The following is a 19,366-nucleotide window of genomic DNA, read 5'->3' on the forward strand; positions in this document are numbered from 1 at the left end:
CTTTTTTGTTCTAATTATGCTCTTTCTTGTAAAATGGTGTGCAATTCATGTTTAACTTATGTTTTTTTTCTTGTTCCTGTAATGCTGCTGCAAGGAAGTTTTCCATTGCACCTGTCCGGACATGCACTTGTGCAGATGACAATAAACTCGACTTTGACTTCAGTGCATTCCTGCTGGAACTCCTGCCAATCCAGGAAATATGGTTGAATTCTTAACTCTAGTATAATTTAACAGAGAATGCCTAAAAGATTCAACAGGTCAGGAAGCGTCTGTGGAGAGAGACACGCACAGAATTAATGTTGCAAGTCAACATTCTTCAGCCTGAAATATTAACCCTGTTTCTCTTTCCACAGATATTGCCTGACTTCCTGAGTATTTCCAGAATTATTTTTTATATATTTCAGACCTCCAGCATCTCCAGTGTTTGACTTTAATTCAATAATTATATTACTTGGTCTTTGAGAGGAATCTTAATAATCTCAAGGACCTAAACTTTTGGATTCTTTGATGAACTAGTTGCAAAGATATGAATTTGAAGTCAGCCTGCCAAAGCTTCAGTCTCATATAATTTTCAATTAATCTGATGACCTTTGCACAGTAACTAGGTCAGCATTTGTTGGTAATCAGGGGAGGTGCAATTAATGAACAAAAGATTTAACGAAGAATTAAAACGTGCATGTTGCAGCAACTCAATGTCCACAGTCTGGCCTAGTTCCAGCCCATTACTCCAAATATAACCGAGGTCAGCATCAGTCACTCTGAGAAGGCAGGAAACATCTTAATCACAGTGGGGCAGTGAATCAGAAAGAGGCATTTTAACACCAGCTCCTGCGAGTTTCCTGTTGGCGTGACGTCCTCCAACAGCTTGGACTGGATGGAGAACAATTAATGTCATGACTTGAACTGCAGCAAAATACACTTATCAGGCACTGAGAAACCAGATGAAGTGACCTTGCTTGTTATAAATAACTGGGTCCAACAAAAATGAACTGACTGCATGATTTGTCTAGCTTTGGTGTTTATCAGTTACATGGATGGAATATGCTGTGTGACAGGTGGTTTTTATCCCTGGGTGTCTCTGGGAAACCAAAGATCAGCTCTGAAATTCTATTAATATTACACTTGGATTCAAAGTGAGACAAATGCATACTCTCTAAAGCACTGGAGATATATACAGCTCCTGCCAGGACGTTGATGGGTTTAGTCATTCTGGGGAGATGCTCTGGTGAGAATTCTGGATTGGCATGTCTTTTTCCTCTACCTCAGTAACAAATCTCAAAAGTTGAAAACTGTGTAACTGCCCCAAATCTCAAAAACCAGCTTTAAGGCTCTACATTTCCCCTGCTTCCATATCCTCCTATCACACTCCTTGTCCTCATCTTATACTGCTCCTGGCTCACTTCAGGTCTGACAATGAGCAGCTTGTCTCTCATTCCTGGACACATTGATGTTTCTCTGCAGATCCTAGGATGTTCTCCAATGGCCAGCCGGTGGTGTAGAGGTATCAGCACCAGATTTCAAGGCAAACGGTCCCGAGTTCAAATCAAGCCAGCCCCTTGCATGCCTTCCATCCATGTTGAGTTGAACGTCAAGCTAGTAACTTGACCTTGCAAAAGATTGCCCGATACAGCACACAGTGTGAAAAGGAACAACAGCAATAAAAATCTGCTCCAGTGTTTCCTTGAACAATTCTGACATCTCCACAAGTTCCTGGAAATTATTGACCAAAGTTGTTCAGACTGGAGGAGGAGCTGAGAACTGCAGTAGGACAAGTCATTGAGGATATTTAAAGCAGAGGTTGATAGGTTCTTGATTAGAAAGGGTTTTCAGTGTTATGGGGAAAAGGCAGGAGAATGGGGAAATAAATCAGCCATGATAGATGGCTGAGCGGATGCAATAGGGTGAATGACCTAATTCTACTCCTATGTCTTATGGTCTTAACTTCAAGCTCAGAAGGGAAACCAGCGAAAGGACATCAGTATTAGACTACACCCCCACCTCTCTGCCCCATCAGGCACCTTCTGCTCCATCTATGGACCATTCTCACATGGGGACCTCATCTGTCGACTCAGATATCCGTTAAAGATGGCGCTGGTAATTGGCGACTTTGCGCATGCTGTCCCAAGCAAACTGCTCTCTTCACTGTCCTATACCCGAGAAACCCTTCTAAACCAATTTAGCAAGATCAAGATCAACAACACCCTGGCGAAGCTACTGACCCAGCTGGAGACCACCGCGCCAGAACTGCTTCTTAAACTCTGGACCGCACCTGGACTCGACCAACGAGTCCCACCACGTTCCCGGAGACCCGCGATCTGCCACCGTGCCGGAGCACTTGGAGACACGGCCCATTCCGACCAGCACCTCTCCGGAGCAGACGACCACACAGAAGTGACGGCGGAGACCTCAAGGTGCCGCAGACGCTTCCCCGGAGCGACCACCGTAAAGCCCCGTTGGTGGCCATCCACAGCTGCCGGAAGTGAGGACTCCGCCGCCAACCTCGGAAATCGAGCCGGAGGCTCGGCTGGAGTGGAGGCCTCTGCAACTGTGACTCGGTTTACGGACTTGTTTCAGCAAGGAGCCCGGCCATCAGGGATGAAGTGTCGGCTTTGGGGCCCGCCCCAATCGACAGCCCAGGCCCCCAGCAGCTGGAAGTGGCAGCGGAGCCTCCCCCGTTACTTGACCCGACCCGGAGCGCACAACGATGCGACCGGCCGATCGATTCCCGCAGGATGCGTCCACCAACCTCAAAGAGCTGACAACAACACACCGCATCGATGGAGACCTGGAAAAATGCACTACTTACCGAAGAAGTGTGGGAAAAGAGCTGGGCTGCTGGTCAGATTGAAGCTGAGGGGCCTCAGGGTTCCTATGCCCACCATTCTACTAGCTAATGTGCAAGCCATAGAGAACAAGGTGGATGATCTTAAAGGGAGACTCACCTACTGCAGGGAGATGCAGAACTGCTGTGTATTCTGTTTCACCGAGACTTGGCTCTCCCCTGCCACCCCCGACTGTGCCATCCGACCGGAGGGATTTTCAATCCATCGGATGGACCACATGGCGTCTTCGGGCAAGACGAGGGGAGGTGGTGTCTGCCTACTGATCAACACTGTGTGGTGCTCGGACACAGTGGCACTGACAAGCTCCTGCAGCCCGGACCTGGAACACCTGTCGGTGAAGTGCAGTCCCTACTATCTGCCACAGGAATTCACCTCGGTCATACTGACAGCGGTCTACATTCCCCCGCAGGCAGGCGTGGATTGTGCTCTGAACATACTGTATGCCAACATCAGTGAACTTGAGACCAGGTATCCGGAGGCTTTGCTCATTACAGCCGGGGACTTTAATCAGGCCAACCTCAGAAAGGCACTGCCAAAGTTATACCAACATGTCTCCTGCCCCACTAGAAGCCCGAATATACTTGACTACTGCTACACAGCAGTCAAGGATGCCTACCGTTCCGTCCCATGACCTCATTTCAGAAAATCGGACCATCAAGCCATACTCCTCCTCCCGGCTTACAAACAGAAACTGAAGCGGGAGGTCACGGTGTCAAAAGTAGTGTTGCGTTGGACGGAGGAAACGGATGAGGTCCTCCATGACTGCTTTGAATCGGCGGACTGGTTAGTATTCAAGGACTCGGCAGCTAACCTCGATGAGTATGCCTCAGCTGTCACGGACTTTATTTGGAAATGCACAGAGGACTGTGTGTCTCGCAAGACGATCCGGGTATTCCCTAACCAGAAACCTTGGATGAATTATGAGGGCAAGTCCCTTTTAAAGGCTAGAGCTGCGGCTTTTAGGTCCGAGGATACTAGTCGCCACACGGAATCCAGGCGTGAACTCTGGAAAGCCATTAAGGGTGTCAAGAGGCAATATCGAGCCAAGTTGGAAGCCCAGGCTAACCAAAGGGATGCCAGTAGACTATGGCAGGGTCTAAATGAGATCACTGGGCGCAAAGAAAAGGTTGGGAATATCAATAACCGTGGCGCTTCTCTTCCTGATGAACTTAACGTATTCTACGCAAGATTCGAACAGAAGAGGAGCGTCCCGCTCCCTCCGGATGAACCGGACCTGGTGGCATCGAGATTCATCGTCACCGAGGAGGACGTTAGAAGGGCCTTCCTGAAGATAAATCCAAGGAAGGCGACAGGTCCAGATGGCGTCCAAGGACAGGTTCTCCGGGCCTGTGCAAGCGAGCTAGCTGGAGTGTTTACTGACATTTTCAACTGCTCCTTGCTTCAGTCTAAGATCCCCTCGTGTTTTAAGAAGGCAACGATAATTCCAGTGCCGAAGAAGAGCAAGGTGGCATGCCTGAATGACTATCGACCTGTGGCTCTGACATCAATTGCTATGAGGTGCTTCGAGAGATTGGTTATGGCACACATCAACCACAGCCTACGGGTCAACTTCGACACTTTGCAATTCACCTACCGGAGCAACAGGTCAGCGGCAGATGCCATCTCTCTGGCCCTACATTCTTCCTTAGAACAGCTGGAGAATAAAGATGCATACGTTAGGCTCCTTTTTATTGACTACAGCTCTGCCTTTAATACCATCATTCCAAATAAACTGATTCCTAAGCTCCGGAACCTGGGCCTTAGCACTCAGATCTACAGCTGGATCTTCAACTTCCTCACAGACAGGACCCAGGCTGTAAAAATAGGGGACAAGCTCTCCTCTACAATCACTCTGAGCACCGGTGCCCCACAAGGCTGTGTACTCAGCCCCCTGCTGTACTCACTGTACACCCATGATGTGTAGCCAAGTTTCCATCAAACTCAATATATAAGTTTGCTGATGACACAACAGTTGTAGGCTGTATCTCGGGTAATGATGAGTTTGAGTACAGAGAGGAAATTAAGAAACTGGTAGCATGGTGCGAAGACAATAACCTATCCCTCAAGTCAGCAAGGCGAAAGAATTGGTTGTTGACTTCAGAAAGAGTAGCGGACTGCACGACCCAATTTACATCAGTGGTACTCAAGTGGAACAGGTCAAAAGCTTTAAGTTCCTCGGGGTCAATATCACAAATGACCTGACTTGGTCTCACCAAGCAGAGTTCACTTCCAAGAAGACCCACCAGTGCCTTTACTTCCTGAGAAAACTAAAGAAATTTGGCCTGTCCCCTAAAACCCTCACTAATTTTTATAGATGCACCGTAGAAAGCATTCTTCGAGGGTGCATCACAACCTGGTATGGAAGTTGTCCTGTCCAAGACCGAAAGAAGCTGCAGAAGATCGTGGACATGGCGCAGCACATCATACAAACCAATCTTCCGTCCTTGGACTCACTTTACACCGCACACTGTCGGAGCCGTGCTGCCAGGATAATCAAGGACACGACCCACCCAGCCAACACACCTTTCGTCCCTCTTCCCTCCGGGAGAAGGATCAGGAGCTTGAAGACTCATACGGCCAGATTTGGGAACAGCTTCTTTCCAACTCTGATAAGACTGCTAAACAGAACCTGACCCGGATCTGGGCCGTACCCTCCAAATATCCGGACCTGCGTCTCGGTTTTTTTGCACTACCTTACTTCCCATTTTTCTATTTTCTATTTATGATTTAGAATTTAAATTTTTAATATTTACTAATTTTAACTATTTTTAATATTTGTAATATTTAATATTTGTAATCCAGGGAGTGTGAAGCGCAGAATCAAATATCACTGTGATGATTGTACGTTCTAGTAGCAATTGTTTGGTGACAATAAAGTATAAATTATAAAGAGTCCACAAATTTTGAGTGGAAGCAAATCATGCTCAATCCCATGAAAATTACTATGTGGAAGATATAAAATAACTGATCCTGGACCTGAATAACAAGCTGAAGATTGATTAAAGCATATAGGTGTTAATACATAGAATAACTGTTCCTGATATTATGTGAGTACCAAGAGAGTGATTAACGGATTCAGGGATTCATTTGTGGAGCAACAGAACCTGAGAACGTGTGACTGAAAAGAGTGTGTCAAGGAGGAGGTACAGGAGCCGGAAGACCCACTCTCAATGATTTAGGAACAGCTTCTTCTCTTCCGCCTTCAGTTTACTGAATGGTCCACACACCCATGAGCACTACCTCACTATTCCTCTTTTTACTGTTGATTTTTTTTTAATTTTTGAAAATTACAGTATTCTCTTATTATGTATTGCTGCCACAAAACAACAAATTTCATGAGAAATGTCAGTGATAGTAAACCTGATTCTGATTTTAAACAAAGCTTACCATGGGTATTTGGGCATGCAGAGTTGATGTTATAACCTGACATGACCTTATTTAATGACAGAACAGACTTGAGTGGCTGAATGGCCTGTTAGTAATTCATATGCGGAATGGCATGACCCAAGTAGCTTTGAAGAAGGTTTCATGCATTATGGTGGCATTGCTGGGTTCAATGTTGGTCTAAGTGCCCGGCTCATTTATTGCCATCTGGATTCAGCTCCTTCTGCCTGGAATCTGCAAGTGGAAAAGGAGCTGACAGAGAAGAAATGGGTGTTGGTGCATAACCAATATGCTGAGTGGGCAGCTCTATTGTTGACGGTTTCCAATGCACTCACTCAAACCCAGGATCAAGTATTCGATATAACAACCCCTGCATCAATCTATGGCACCAGTCACTCAGTCAAACACTCAGTTACTCAATATACAGTATTAAAACTTAAGGCATAATCATATACCAAGTATGTACTCTCCTCCCTGAGGGTAGCAACGTGAAGAGGGCGTGTCCTGGATAGTGAGGGTCCTTAATGAAGGACACCACCTTCCTGAGGCACTACCTTTTGAAGATGTTCTCGATGGTGGGAAGGCTTGTGCCTGTGCTGGAGCTGCCTGAGTCAACAACCCTCTGTAGTCTCTTTTGATCCTGTGCATTGGAGCTTCCATACCAGGTGGTGATGCAAACAAACAGAACGTTCTCCAGGGTACATCTGTAGAAATTTGCTAGAGGTTTTGTTGACATACCAAATCTCCTCACATTCCAAATGAAGAATAAATGCTGGCAAATCGTAAACACAAAATAATCTGCAGATTCTGTTGTCAAAGGAACACTCACAATGCGCTGGAGGAACTCAGCAGGTCAGTCAGCATCAGTTGAAAAGATTAGTCGACGTTTCGGGCTGAAACCCTTCATCAGGACTGAAGGAAGAACTTTGAGGAGGGTTTGAAGAATGCTGGTAGTTGAAAAAAAAACAGCAACTTGAGTCAGGATATGGTCGAAGAGTCGGAGAGAGGCGGAGATCACAGAGGGGGAGCAGTCAGAGAGGGTCTCACTGAACTCCCGTTGAAGAGAGGATTTAAACTTCTTCAGGGTAGGCATACCTTGAAGAGACTTTGCAGCGGTGTAGCAAATGGTAAACACAAAATAATCTGCAGACGCTGTCGTCAAAGGAACACTCACAATGCGCTGGAGGAACTCAGCAGGTCAGTCAGCATCAGTTGAAAAGATTAGTTGACGTTTCGGGCTGAAACCCTTCATCAGGACTAAATGCTGGCGTTCCTTCTTCATGATTGCATCGATGTGTTGGGCCCAGGATAGATCCTCTGAGATGTTGACACCCAGGAACTTGAAGTGCCCACACTTACCATCCTCTGGCGTGTGTTTCCCCAACTTCTCCTTCCTGTAATCTACAATCAATGACTTGGTCTTGTTGATATTATGTTGCGACGCTGCTCATCTTGAATTCAACTATCTATGCCTTAAGGCTCTGCTTCCACCACCCCTGTGAGGAAGAGTGTTCCAAAGTATCATCATCCTTTGAGAGCTTTTACCTCCTCGCTGTCTTATTTTTAAACAATGACCCGCAGATCTGAATGCTCCCACAGGAAAAAGAAGCAACCTCTTTATATTCACCCATTACCATCTGACACATTTCAACCACAGAGCATGCCTGGCTTGCCATTCTTTTTCACAGTAATTGGCCACAATGATGTAAAGTTTCCTCTGCACGTATCAGATGTTGCAGGACAATCTGTCTAAGATCTTAGGACCTCCTGCAGTATCCTATTGAAGACTCACTAAATACCTTTCATGGTGTGCTAACCTATCAGTGTGTGACTCACCTTCTTGGGACACACATTTATTTTAATAGTTGTCTTTTAACAACTACCATGCCACCCTATTTGCATCTACTGGAGGTGGACTGAGATGCCACATTAAAAGGTATGACAGTAAACAAGCGATGGTAAACATTGAAAGAATGAAGCATGAGAAACAATCCAGTCATGGTTAACAAAGGAGGTCAAAAGAAGAGAACAAAGGAATCAAATCAAAGGAATAGGCTTAAAATGTTCCAAAAAGAAAGAGAAGCAAACACACTATTTTCAAAAAGTTCAGAATACAGCAAAAAAGGACCAAAAGTTGATGAAGAAAGAGAAAGCAGAACGGAGACTGGAAGCATAACAACAGACTAAAAAGAGAAAACAAAAATAGGTTGCAAAAATTAGTGTGTACCCCTTGCAGACTGAGGGGCAAAGATTTATGCTGAAGAAGAATATTGTAGTACCATGGTAGTGTAGCAGTTAGTGCAACGCTATTACAGCTGGGGGTGTTGGAGTTCTGAGTTCACTTCTGGCACCATCTGCAAGGAGTTTGTCCGTTCTTCCTGTGACCGTGCGAGCTTTCTCCATGTGCTCCCATTTCTTCCCACAGTCCAAAGGCGTACCAGTTTTAATTGGTTAATTAGTCATTGTAACTTCGTCTGTCTTTGTGGGAGGAGAGACAGGAAATCTCATGAAAATAACCAAAGATGGCACGTCTAGAGTGATTGAGGAGATGAAAGGAAATAGAATTTAAAAATAGTGTTGGAGAAATTAATAGGACTGAGGACTGATTAAGCCCCAGGATATGATGACTTGTATCCAAGGTTTTGAAGGGGTTGGATGGGTTATCATGGTGAATGCATGGTGGATATAAACAGATTAAGAAAATGGACGCCAATGTGACAGATGGAATATAATAAAAATGTACCCTTTGGTAGATGAAATAGAATAACAGGATATTTTTTAAATGCAAGAGATTGAAATATTCTGTTTCTTGGGAAGGTTCTGTATGCCCTTGTACACAAATATCCACCTGGCAATGTAGGAATTGCTCAGTACTCCTGTCCAGTCTAATGAATTGATCTAAATCAGTTGACTCTAAGTCATCACTGGTCAATGTGGACATGACAGGCCAAATGGCCTATTTCCACGGTGTGTCCATGATACTGTCACCAATGTAACTGAAGGTGACAACAGCGCTATCAAAGAATAGCTATTCATCAAAAATGTACTTGCCATTGCCCAGTTTGGGGTTTCTTGTGACAATTTGGCTCCAGACTTTATCACGGGATCCTAACATGAACCAAAGAGTTGAATTCTCAGGATGATGCCCTATGACCACCATCTATCAGAGGATCAGAACTGGGAATATTTATTTGTGATTACCCAATATTCGATACATTGACAACGCAGCAAGTGTAACAGTCTTTGCTTACATTGGGCATGGGTTGATAAATGACAAGTGTGATTGTAACTAGCAATGACCAAAATTCAAAGTTCAAAGTAAGTTTATTATCAAAGTACATATTTGTCACCAGAGACAACCCTGAGATTTATTTCCTTGCAGGCATATGCAGTGAATCCAAGAGCCATAATGGAATCAATGAAAGACCACACCCAACAGACCAGATGAACACCCAATATACAAAAGACAACAAACTGCAAATAGAAATAATAATAGCAAATAAATAAGCAATAAGTATCGAGAATGAGAAGAAGAGTCCTTGACAGTGAGCTTCTCCAACTTAAGAGAATCTACTCCTGACATTCATTGACATTGGCATCGCCAAGTCTACAATCATTAACATGCTAAGAGTCACCATGGACCAGAAACTCAGCTGAAGAGGCCACATAAATAGTGGGGATACAGGTCAAGACTGCCTGTCCTATCATGAATGGCACAATTGCTGACACTTTAAAGTCCCCCTTACTCTAGCCATCAACAAACCACAGATCAGGAATGTGATGTAATACTCTTCACTTGCATGGAACAGTGAAGATCCTACAACTCTCAAGAAGCATAGACTATACAGATGCTCACTTGAGAGCCCTCTATCATCAATATCCACCCTCTCCCCTGACAAGTTGCCCCTGTCTGTGGTGTGTACCCTGTGCAGAGTGGATGACAGTTACTCACTAACAACACACATAAAAGTTGCTGGTGAACGCAGCAGGCCAGGCAGCGTCTCTAGGAAGAGGTACAGTCAATGTTTCGGGCCGAGACCCTTCGTCAGGACTAACTGAAGGAAGAGCTAGTAAGAGATTTGAAAGTGGGAGGGGAAGGGGGGTGATTTGAAATAATAGGAGAAGACAGGAGGGGGAGGGATGGAGCCAAGAGCTGGCCAGTTGATTGGCAAAAGGGATATGAGAGGATCATGGGACAGGAGGCCTAGGGAGAAAGAAAAGGGGGAGGGGTGAAGCCCAGAGGATGGGCAAGGGGTATAGTGAGAGGGACAGAGGGAGAAAAAGGAGAGAGAGAAAAAGAATGTGTGTATATAAATAAATAAAGGATGGGGTACAAGGGGGAGGTGGGGCATTAGCGGAAGTTTGAGAAGTCAATGTTCATGCCATCAGGTTGGAGGTTACCCAGATGGAATATAAAGTGTTGTTCCTCCAACCTGATTGTGGCTTCATCTTTACAGTAGAGGAGGCCATAGATAGACATATCAGAATGGGAATGGGACGCGGAATTAAAATGTGTGGCCACTGGGAGATCCTGCTTTCTCTGGCGGATAGAGCGTAGGTGTTCAGCGAAACGATCTCCCAGTCTGCATCGGGTCTCGCCAATATATAGAAGGCCACATTGGGAGCACCGGATGCAGTATATCACCCCAGCTGACTCACAGGTGAAGTGTCACCTCCTGTCCCATGATCCTCTCATATCCCTTTTGCCAATCACCTGTCCAGCTCTTGGCTCCATCCCTCCCCCTCCTGACTTCTCCTAACATTTTGGATCTCCCCCTCCCCCTCTCACTTTCAAATCTCTTACTAGCTCTTCTTTTAGTTAGTCCTGATGAAGGGTCTTGGCCCGAAACATTGACTGTACCTCCTCCTAGAGATGCTGCCTGGCCTGCTGCATTCACCAGCAACTTTTATGTGTGTTGTTTGAAATTCCAGCATCTGCAGATTTCCTCGTGTTTTAGTTACTCACTAAAACTACTTCAACTAAATGTCTGACATCTACCACCGAGAAGGACAAAGGAACACCAGAGGAACACCACCACCTTCAGATTTCCCTCCAAATCACACACCACACTGACTTGGAAACGTATTTCCATTCCTCATTATTGCTGCCTAAGTCCTGGAAACCTCTCCCCAGCAACAGTGTAGGTAATGCTTCATCAGACTGATTGCAGTGGTTTCAGAAGGCAACTTCTCAAGTGCAATTAGGGATGAGCCAAAAAGGCTGGCATTTCAGATGATTCCCAGCTGAGTTAAAAAAGTGGAACTCTGAATGTTGCAGAGTGTACACAGAGAATCACAGAAATCTCTGCAACTGTTTACTGTGCAAGCACTTCTATGGGAGGGGTGTTCTACGTTTCTATATCCCATTCTTGTGCTTCTTAACCTCCCATTTAAGTGGCCTGGTCTGATATTAAAGTAGCACAAAAGTGACTGATGCTCCAGCACTTTTTCCCTGCACCTTTGCAGTGTGCTCTATCTACAAAATACACTCTAGGCTACTCCAAAGCCATGGGTCAACCATCAAGAAGGGCTTGCATCATTACTCCCAACAGACATATTTAGAAGTCACATGAATATACTGAAATTCCAAACAATGAGTATGAATGATTGCAGTGTTCAGGACCCAATGCAAGTGGGAACTGCAGTCATTTGGTTCTATTCTTTGGAATTTGACTATTTGGCTTTCAGGTAAATCTGTCGGGATTAGTGATGTAAATCCAGAGATACATATGCAAGTACTATAAATTTGCAGCTGAAGTAAAACCTTTAATGTAAATGACCTTAGGTGTTTCTTCTGCAAGGGTTTCTGCATGGTCTTTACCCTGAGATGTAGTTTATGGTCACCGATTTTTAGATATACAATAACAGGTAGAGTCCATTGGCCCATCATTTCCGTCCGTTTACCTGAATCACAAGTCGACCACAAAATGATTCATGCTCATCTCTGAAACTGCAGCATTCAAATTGATGGAAAAATGCTAACATTTCCTTTGCTTGAATTAGAGCGATAATGAAAATGTTCCGAGTAAACACAGCTGGGCTGTTTCACTGAGGAAAGACGCCCGTGATGGTTCGGCTCGGCAGTCACTGCTTGTTGGTTCAGGAAGAGCAATGGGCCACGAGGGACCGGCTGGGTGATTAGAGACCCAAGCTGCTCTCCCAGGCACATGGATAGCAGCTAATTATTTTCATTCTTTTGAATTCTGTTTACAGTGTCTCTATTAAGAACAGAGAGCTTTTCACTCCCAGAAGGATCAGCACAGCACAGCAGTTCCCTGAATAGAGATTCCCGCATCCCCGCGAGGGCTGCCTGACAACGGGGCCATAGTTGTGCTGCTGTGCAGCTGCTACACTGAGTGATGGTGCTATCTGCTGTTTGATCAATGTTACTACAGCTCCTGTCAATAGTCATAGAGTCATAGAGCATACAGCACAGAAGCAAGACCTTCAGCCCACCTGGAACATACTGGAATATTATTTTGCCTAGCCCCATTGACCCATTGCCCTCTACACCCCCTTCCATCCATGCGCTTAACCAAATTTCTCTTAAATATTGAAATCAAGCCTGCATCCAAAACTTGCACTGGTAGCTCGTTCCACAGTCACACCGCCCTCTGAGTGAGGAAGCTCCCTCTCAGGTTCCCCTTAAATATTTCACCCTTCCCCCTTAAACCATAATCTCTAGTTCTAGTCTCATCCCACCTTAGTGAAAAAGCCTGCTTGCATTTGCCCTATCCATACCGCTCATAATTGGGTTTATCTCTATCAAATCTCTCCTTCTCCTACTCTCCAGGGAATAAAACCGTAACTTATTCAGCCTTTCTATATAACTCAGATCCTCAAGTCCCAGCAACATCATTGGAAAATTTCTCCGCACTCTTTCTATCTTATTGATATTTTTCCTGTGGGCCAGAGGTCAGAACTGCACAAAATAATCCAAGTTAAGCCTCACCAACATAAAAATCCAGCTCCTGTACTCAATACTTTGATTTATGGCCAATGTGCCAAAAGCTCTCTTAATGATCAAAACTCTTTTTACTACCAAAGAATTATGGATCTGTCTTTCCAGATCTCTTTGTTCTGCCACACTCCTCAGTGCCTGAATGCTCAGCATTTAAGTGCTACCCAGGTTGGTCATCCCTAAGTGCAACGACTCATACTTGGCTGCATTAAATTCTCTCTGCCATTTTTCAGCCCATTTTCCCAACTGGTCCAGATTCCACTGCAAGTTTTATTAGCCTCCTTTGCTGTCCACTATGCCCCCAATCTTGGTGTCATCCGCAAATAAGTTGCTGCCTCATGGGTTTCCAGTGGGTCTTGGCAGATGTGACTGGCCAGGAAGACTCTGAAAGTTGCTGCTGTGATGTTGCTAATAGACTACATCCAGCTTTCCAACAGCAGGATACAGCTCGTGGCCACAAACCCCAACAATTACAGTAGCATTTAATGACATGTTACTCTCAAAATGTGCTTCTAATGCATCACGATTGTATTAGTTACAAAGGTGTCACTCAGAAGAACAAGGGTATGGAATTCACAGGCTCTGCAATCAACATCCCACAAAAATACACTCTCAGGTCCACAGCAACTATGCAGGGCACAAGTCACTGGACAACTTGTTTCCACACTTCTCCTGAAGTTACCAGTATTTTACCAAGGACAGGTAGTGGTATTTTAACTCAAAATTGTTAATTATTAGAAAAGGTAACACAGAACCTATTCTCATTGGCCACTTTATTAGGTAAACCTGTATGCTTGCTCATTAATACAAATATCTATTCAGCCAATTATGTGACAGCAACTCAATGCATAAAAGCATGCAAACATGATCAAGAGGTTCAGTTGTTGTTCAGACCAAACATCAGAATAGAGAAGAAATGTGATCTAAGTGACTTTGACTGTTGATGACAGATGGGGTGGTTTGAGTATCTCAGGAACTACTGATCTCCTAGGATTTTCACATGCAGCAGTCTCTAGAGTTTACAGAAAATGATGCAAGAAACAAAAAAAAACATCCAGAGAGCAGCAGTTCTGTGGGCAAAGACTGAGACCATCCTTCATGAGGGTGAGCCCCGGGAAATCATCCGGCCCAGATGGGTCCCTGGCCAAGTACTAAAGACTTGTGCTGATCAACTGGCTGGATTCTTCACTGATATCTTTAACCTCTTGCTTTGGCAGTCTGAGGTACCCACCTGCTTCAAGCAGGCTTCAATTATACTGGTGCCGAAGAAGAACGTGGTAACCTACCTCAATGACTATCGTCCAGTAGCACTTACATCCATCACAGGGGAAAAAATAAACAGTCGAAAGATCTCAGTGAGTTGAGCAGTTATGTTCTTCTAGCCTTTTTTTTTTTGCTTTAGGTAAGGAATAGATAACTCCACCACAGACAACCCCAAGCCCAATTGTGAAAGGAAGAGGGTTGGGGATGAGGCTAGCAACCCTGTCCCAGTGCTACGGAAGTACCAACAGAAGCTCCCTGGGAACATTTTGAAAGACTGGCCCAGCAGAGAGGAGAGAGGAGAGAGCTGCTGTTGGCAGTTTATGCCTCATAATTGATGGACTAAGAAGAAGAAGAAGAAGAAGAAGAAGAAGGAATAGTTGTTGCTCTCCTGCAAGCAAGATGTAATACACTGAGCATAGATTCTACCTCCAGCTTCTCCACCTTTGTTATCTGCTAAGGAAGGTAAAACGCAAGGGCATGAAACTTCCTCCACCCAACATCTTGTTAGCAAATATACAGTTGCTGGAGAGCAAGACTAAAGACCTAAGGGCAAGATTGGTGTATCGGAGAGGAATAAGGGGTTGCTGCGCTTCCTGTTTCATGGAGACATGGCTCCTCCGGACACAGCAGATACATTGTAAGACCCGAGATCTTCTCAGTACACTAGAAGGACCAGTTTGCTGATTCGAAGAAGGTAAAAGGTAGGAGTTTGTGTTCCATGATAAATTCTTTGTGGTATTTGGACAACAAAGAGGTGGTCAAGGGATGCAGAGGAGCAGCTGTGGGATTGCTTCAAGTTGGTGGCCTGGGCCATGTTCAAGGACTCATCAGAGGATCTGAACCAATACATAGTGGTTGGCATGGAATTTATAAAAACAGCTGAGTGTGCCTCCACAATATTATTTAGGGTCTTCTCCAACCAGAATTTCTGGATGAACCATGAGATCCATGATCTGGTGAGGGCCAGATTAGAGGTATTCAGGTCTGACAACTAAGTAAGGTACAAGAGATCCACAATCTCTGGGAAGCCACCTCACGGGCGAAATGGCAATTCTGGAACAAAATTAAATCACTGAAGGATGCTCGACAGCTGAGACAGAGCTTGAATGCTATCTCCTCTTACAAATTGAAACCAAGTGACATAGGTGACAACAAGACTTCATTCAATGCCTTTTATGCTCACTTTGGCAGTCAAAACATAGAAACACCTTATTGAACTTCCATAGATCTCAATGACCATGTGATTTCAGTGTCTGAGGCCCATGTGAGACCAGCCTTCATGAGGGTGAGCCCCTGGAAATCATCTGGCACAGATGGGTCCCTGGCCAAGTACGAAAGAGCTGTTGCTGATCAACTGGCTGGCTTCTTCACTGATAGCTTTAACCTCTCGCTTTGGCAGTCTGAGGTACCCACCTGCTTCAAGCCGGCTTCAATTATACCGGTGCTGAAGAAGAACGCGGTAACCTGCCTCAATGACTATCATCCAGTAGCACTTACTTCCACTCTGATGAAGTGCATTGAGAGGTTTGTGATGAAACATATAAACTCCTGCCTGAGAGGCAAAATCGATACTCTCAAACTTGCCTCCCATCACAACAGGTCCATAGCAGATGCCATTTCATTGCCTCTTCACTCAACCCTGGAACATCTGGACAGTGAAGAAGCAGACTTAAATGCTGGGCGTTTAATATTATTATCTCCTCAAAACTAATCAATAAACTTCAAGACCTTGGCCTTACTACCTCCTTATGCAACTGGATCCTTGATTTCCTCACTTGTAGACCCCAGTCAGTTCGTATTGGAACAATATCTCCTCCACAATCTCCATCAGACAGGTGTACCACAAGGCTGTGTGTTTAGCCCCTTACTCTACTCGCTTTACACTTATGACTGTGTGGCTAAGCACAGCTCCAATGCCATATTAAATTTGCTGATGACACCACTGTCGTGGGCCAAATTAAAGGTGATACTGAATCATCATATAAGAGGGAGATTGAAAATCTTGCTGAGTGCTGCCATAGTAACAATCTCTCACTCATTGTCAGCAAGACCAAGGAGCTGCCTATTGAATTCAGGAGGAGGAAACTGGAGGTTCATGAGCCAGTTCGCATCGGGAGGATCAGAGGTGGAGAGGATCAGCAACTTAAAATTCCTTGGTGTTATCATTTCACAGGCCCAGCATGTAAATGTCATTACAAAGAAAGCACAGCAGTGCCTCTACATTCTTAAAAGTTTGCAAAGATTCAGTGTGTCAGAGAGTATGTTGACTAGTATGGTATGGAAGCATAAATGCCCTCGAATAGAAAACCCGACAAAAAGTAGTGGATATAGCCTTGTCCATCATGAGTAAAGCCTCCCCACCAATGAACACATCTACATGAAGGGCTGTCGCAGAAAAGCAGCATCCATTCTCAAGAACCCCACCATCGAGGCCATACTCTCCTCTCACTGTTGCCATCAGGAAAATGGTAGAGGAGCCTCAGGACCCACACCACCAGGTTCAGGAACAGTTATTACCCTTCAACTATCAGGCTCTTGAACCAGAGGGGACAACTTCACTCAACTTCACTTTCCCCATCACTGAAGTGTTTCCACAACCTATGGACTGACTTTCAAGGACTCTTCATCTCATATTCTCAATATTTATTGTTTTTATTATTATTATTATCATTACTATTAGTACTATTTCTTTGTTTATTTGCACAGTCTGTTGACTTTTGCACACTAATTGTTGGGGGTGCTCTTTTATTGATTCTATTGTGTTTCTCTCATGAGCCCTGCGGGCCTATGCGGTAAGCCGTAGAATGTTTGGCTCCAAGGTTTCTAGAGCACCTGTATTTTTTAATTGGTGTCTAAACTGGAGTTGTTAAGCCTTTGTGCTTTCTGTTCAACCTTGTCAAGTTTACTTTGACTGGCTCGGGTTTTTCACGTACCATGATTGTTCAAAGCAGACCCCCAATTAATGCTTATTGCGGAATCCTTGTTTTGAGAGTGATTTGTCTTGAGGTGTCACTCAGTGAAGCCATTGATGTTCTGTTGGAATTCCTATGTATAAACCCTTGTTTCCATCTCTACATGGGAATCTGTTGTTACTCCGCACCTGACTTCAGTCATTGCCAACACCCACCGTGACAGTTACTTGTATTTACTGTGAATGTCCAAAAGAAAATGAATCTCAGGGTTGTATATGGTGATGTATATGGACTTTGATAGTAAATTTATTATCAGGGGAGGAATTATCAAGGGCGGGAGGAGAAGATGGCGGCGCGACGCAGCTCACAGCTGCCACTCCGGTGGTGATGTCTGTTATTTGTCAAGTAGGGTGCCGAGCACAATCATGATTTGATGGAGACGGACGTGAGAGCACGGAGGAACACCTGGTGAAACTTCTGAAATGCCTGCTTCGCTGCTGCTGCTACTGTGTGATCCAGAATCTCCGGAGGGGAAGGCCCCGAGTCCTCGGCTTTGCTTGTTGCTCGGCAGCCGGGGCGGGGTCGAAGCGCTCGGCAGAGGATGGTGCTCAGAGAGGCTGTGTCGGAGGGGCTGGTTGGAGGCTCAAAGTTTTCGGACGGACTCAGAGCCCACTGCGGTCGGGTGCTTCCAATAGTGCTGCATCAGCAAGTTTGCGGTGCTTGGAGGTTCATGGCGGGGAGAGTTTCTCCCTTCTGCCGCCTGCGTGAGATGATGAGTCTATCGGGACTTTGAGACTTTTTTCTTACCGTGCCCATGGTCTGATCTTTATCAAATTACGGTATTGCTTTGCACTGTTGTAACTATATGTTATAATGATGTGGTTTTGTTAGTTTTAGTTTTGGTTTGTCCTGTGTTTCCTTGTGATATCATTCTGGAGGAACGTTGTATCATTTTTTAATGCATGCATTTCTAAATGACAATAAACGAGGACTGAGTGTCCTTATAATCTAATCTAATTTACTTTGAACATTGAAAATTGAAATAAAATAAATAAATGACAGCGTCCTTAGGAGTGCTGAGAAACCCTAAACATGATTTCATGGGTTGATTGGGATGAGCAAGAAGTATTTAATTTGCTTGCTTTCATAGGACACAGCATTTAGTTGGAATGTCATTTTTGCAGTTGTACGAAACAATGCTCAGATACACTTGGAGTATTGCATCCAGTTCTGGATGCCGCACTACAGAAAATATGTGGGAGGATTGGAGAGAGAAGAGAAAATGCTTTCAGGAATGGAGGGATGTAGTTGTAAGGAGAGATTAGACAGGTTAGATGTATTTTTAGTGGAACATAGGACACCGAGCGTTACTCTTGTTGAGGATTTTAAAACTATGAGGAACTTAGATAGGACAGATAGTCAGAATCGTTTTTGCAGAGTTGGGGAGTCTAGAATTAGAGGACACAGGATTAAGGTTAAAGGAGGCAGAAATTTAAAGAAAATCTGGGGTTGGCATGATTGAGGTGAACTGAAAGAACCCATATCTGTACTATACGTTCTCTATGATTCCATGATGAATTCTGTCTGACCTGCTAAGTATTTTCTAATTTTATTCCAGCTCTTCTGCACCTGCTAGTTTCTGATTTTCTTTTGTTGAATTTGGTCCTGATTCCTGAGCGTTGCAGTGTAGAAATTAGCAACTAGCTTTTACACACTCTTTCAGCACATGGCATCCAGGACAGATAGATGTCAACCCCAAGGAGCCACAGACTGCTATAGGTCTGTGAGTCATGAGGCTCATGACACAGCAGTTATACCTCCGGTCAGAGCAATGAGCAACAGCACAGCTCACCATGTCACGCTGCTGTTTTCAGGATGCTGGTAAGAGCAGAGCTGCTACTGGTCTGGCTCATTCTCAAGATTACAATAGCACTGAACCTTGTCATTCCAACCCCATCTCCGTGGCAGTTGGAGAGACAACCCACTGTCCCCTCTGTCCTGCT

The sequence above is a fragment of the Mobula birostris genome, chromosome 20 (assembly GCF_030028105.1).
Source record: "Mobula birostris isolate sMobBir1 chromosome 20, sMobBir1.hap1, whole genome shotgun sequence".
NCBI classification, from domain to species: Eukaryota; Metazoa; Chordata; class Chondrichthyes; order Myliobatiformes; family Myliobatidae; genus Mobula; species Mobula birostris.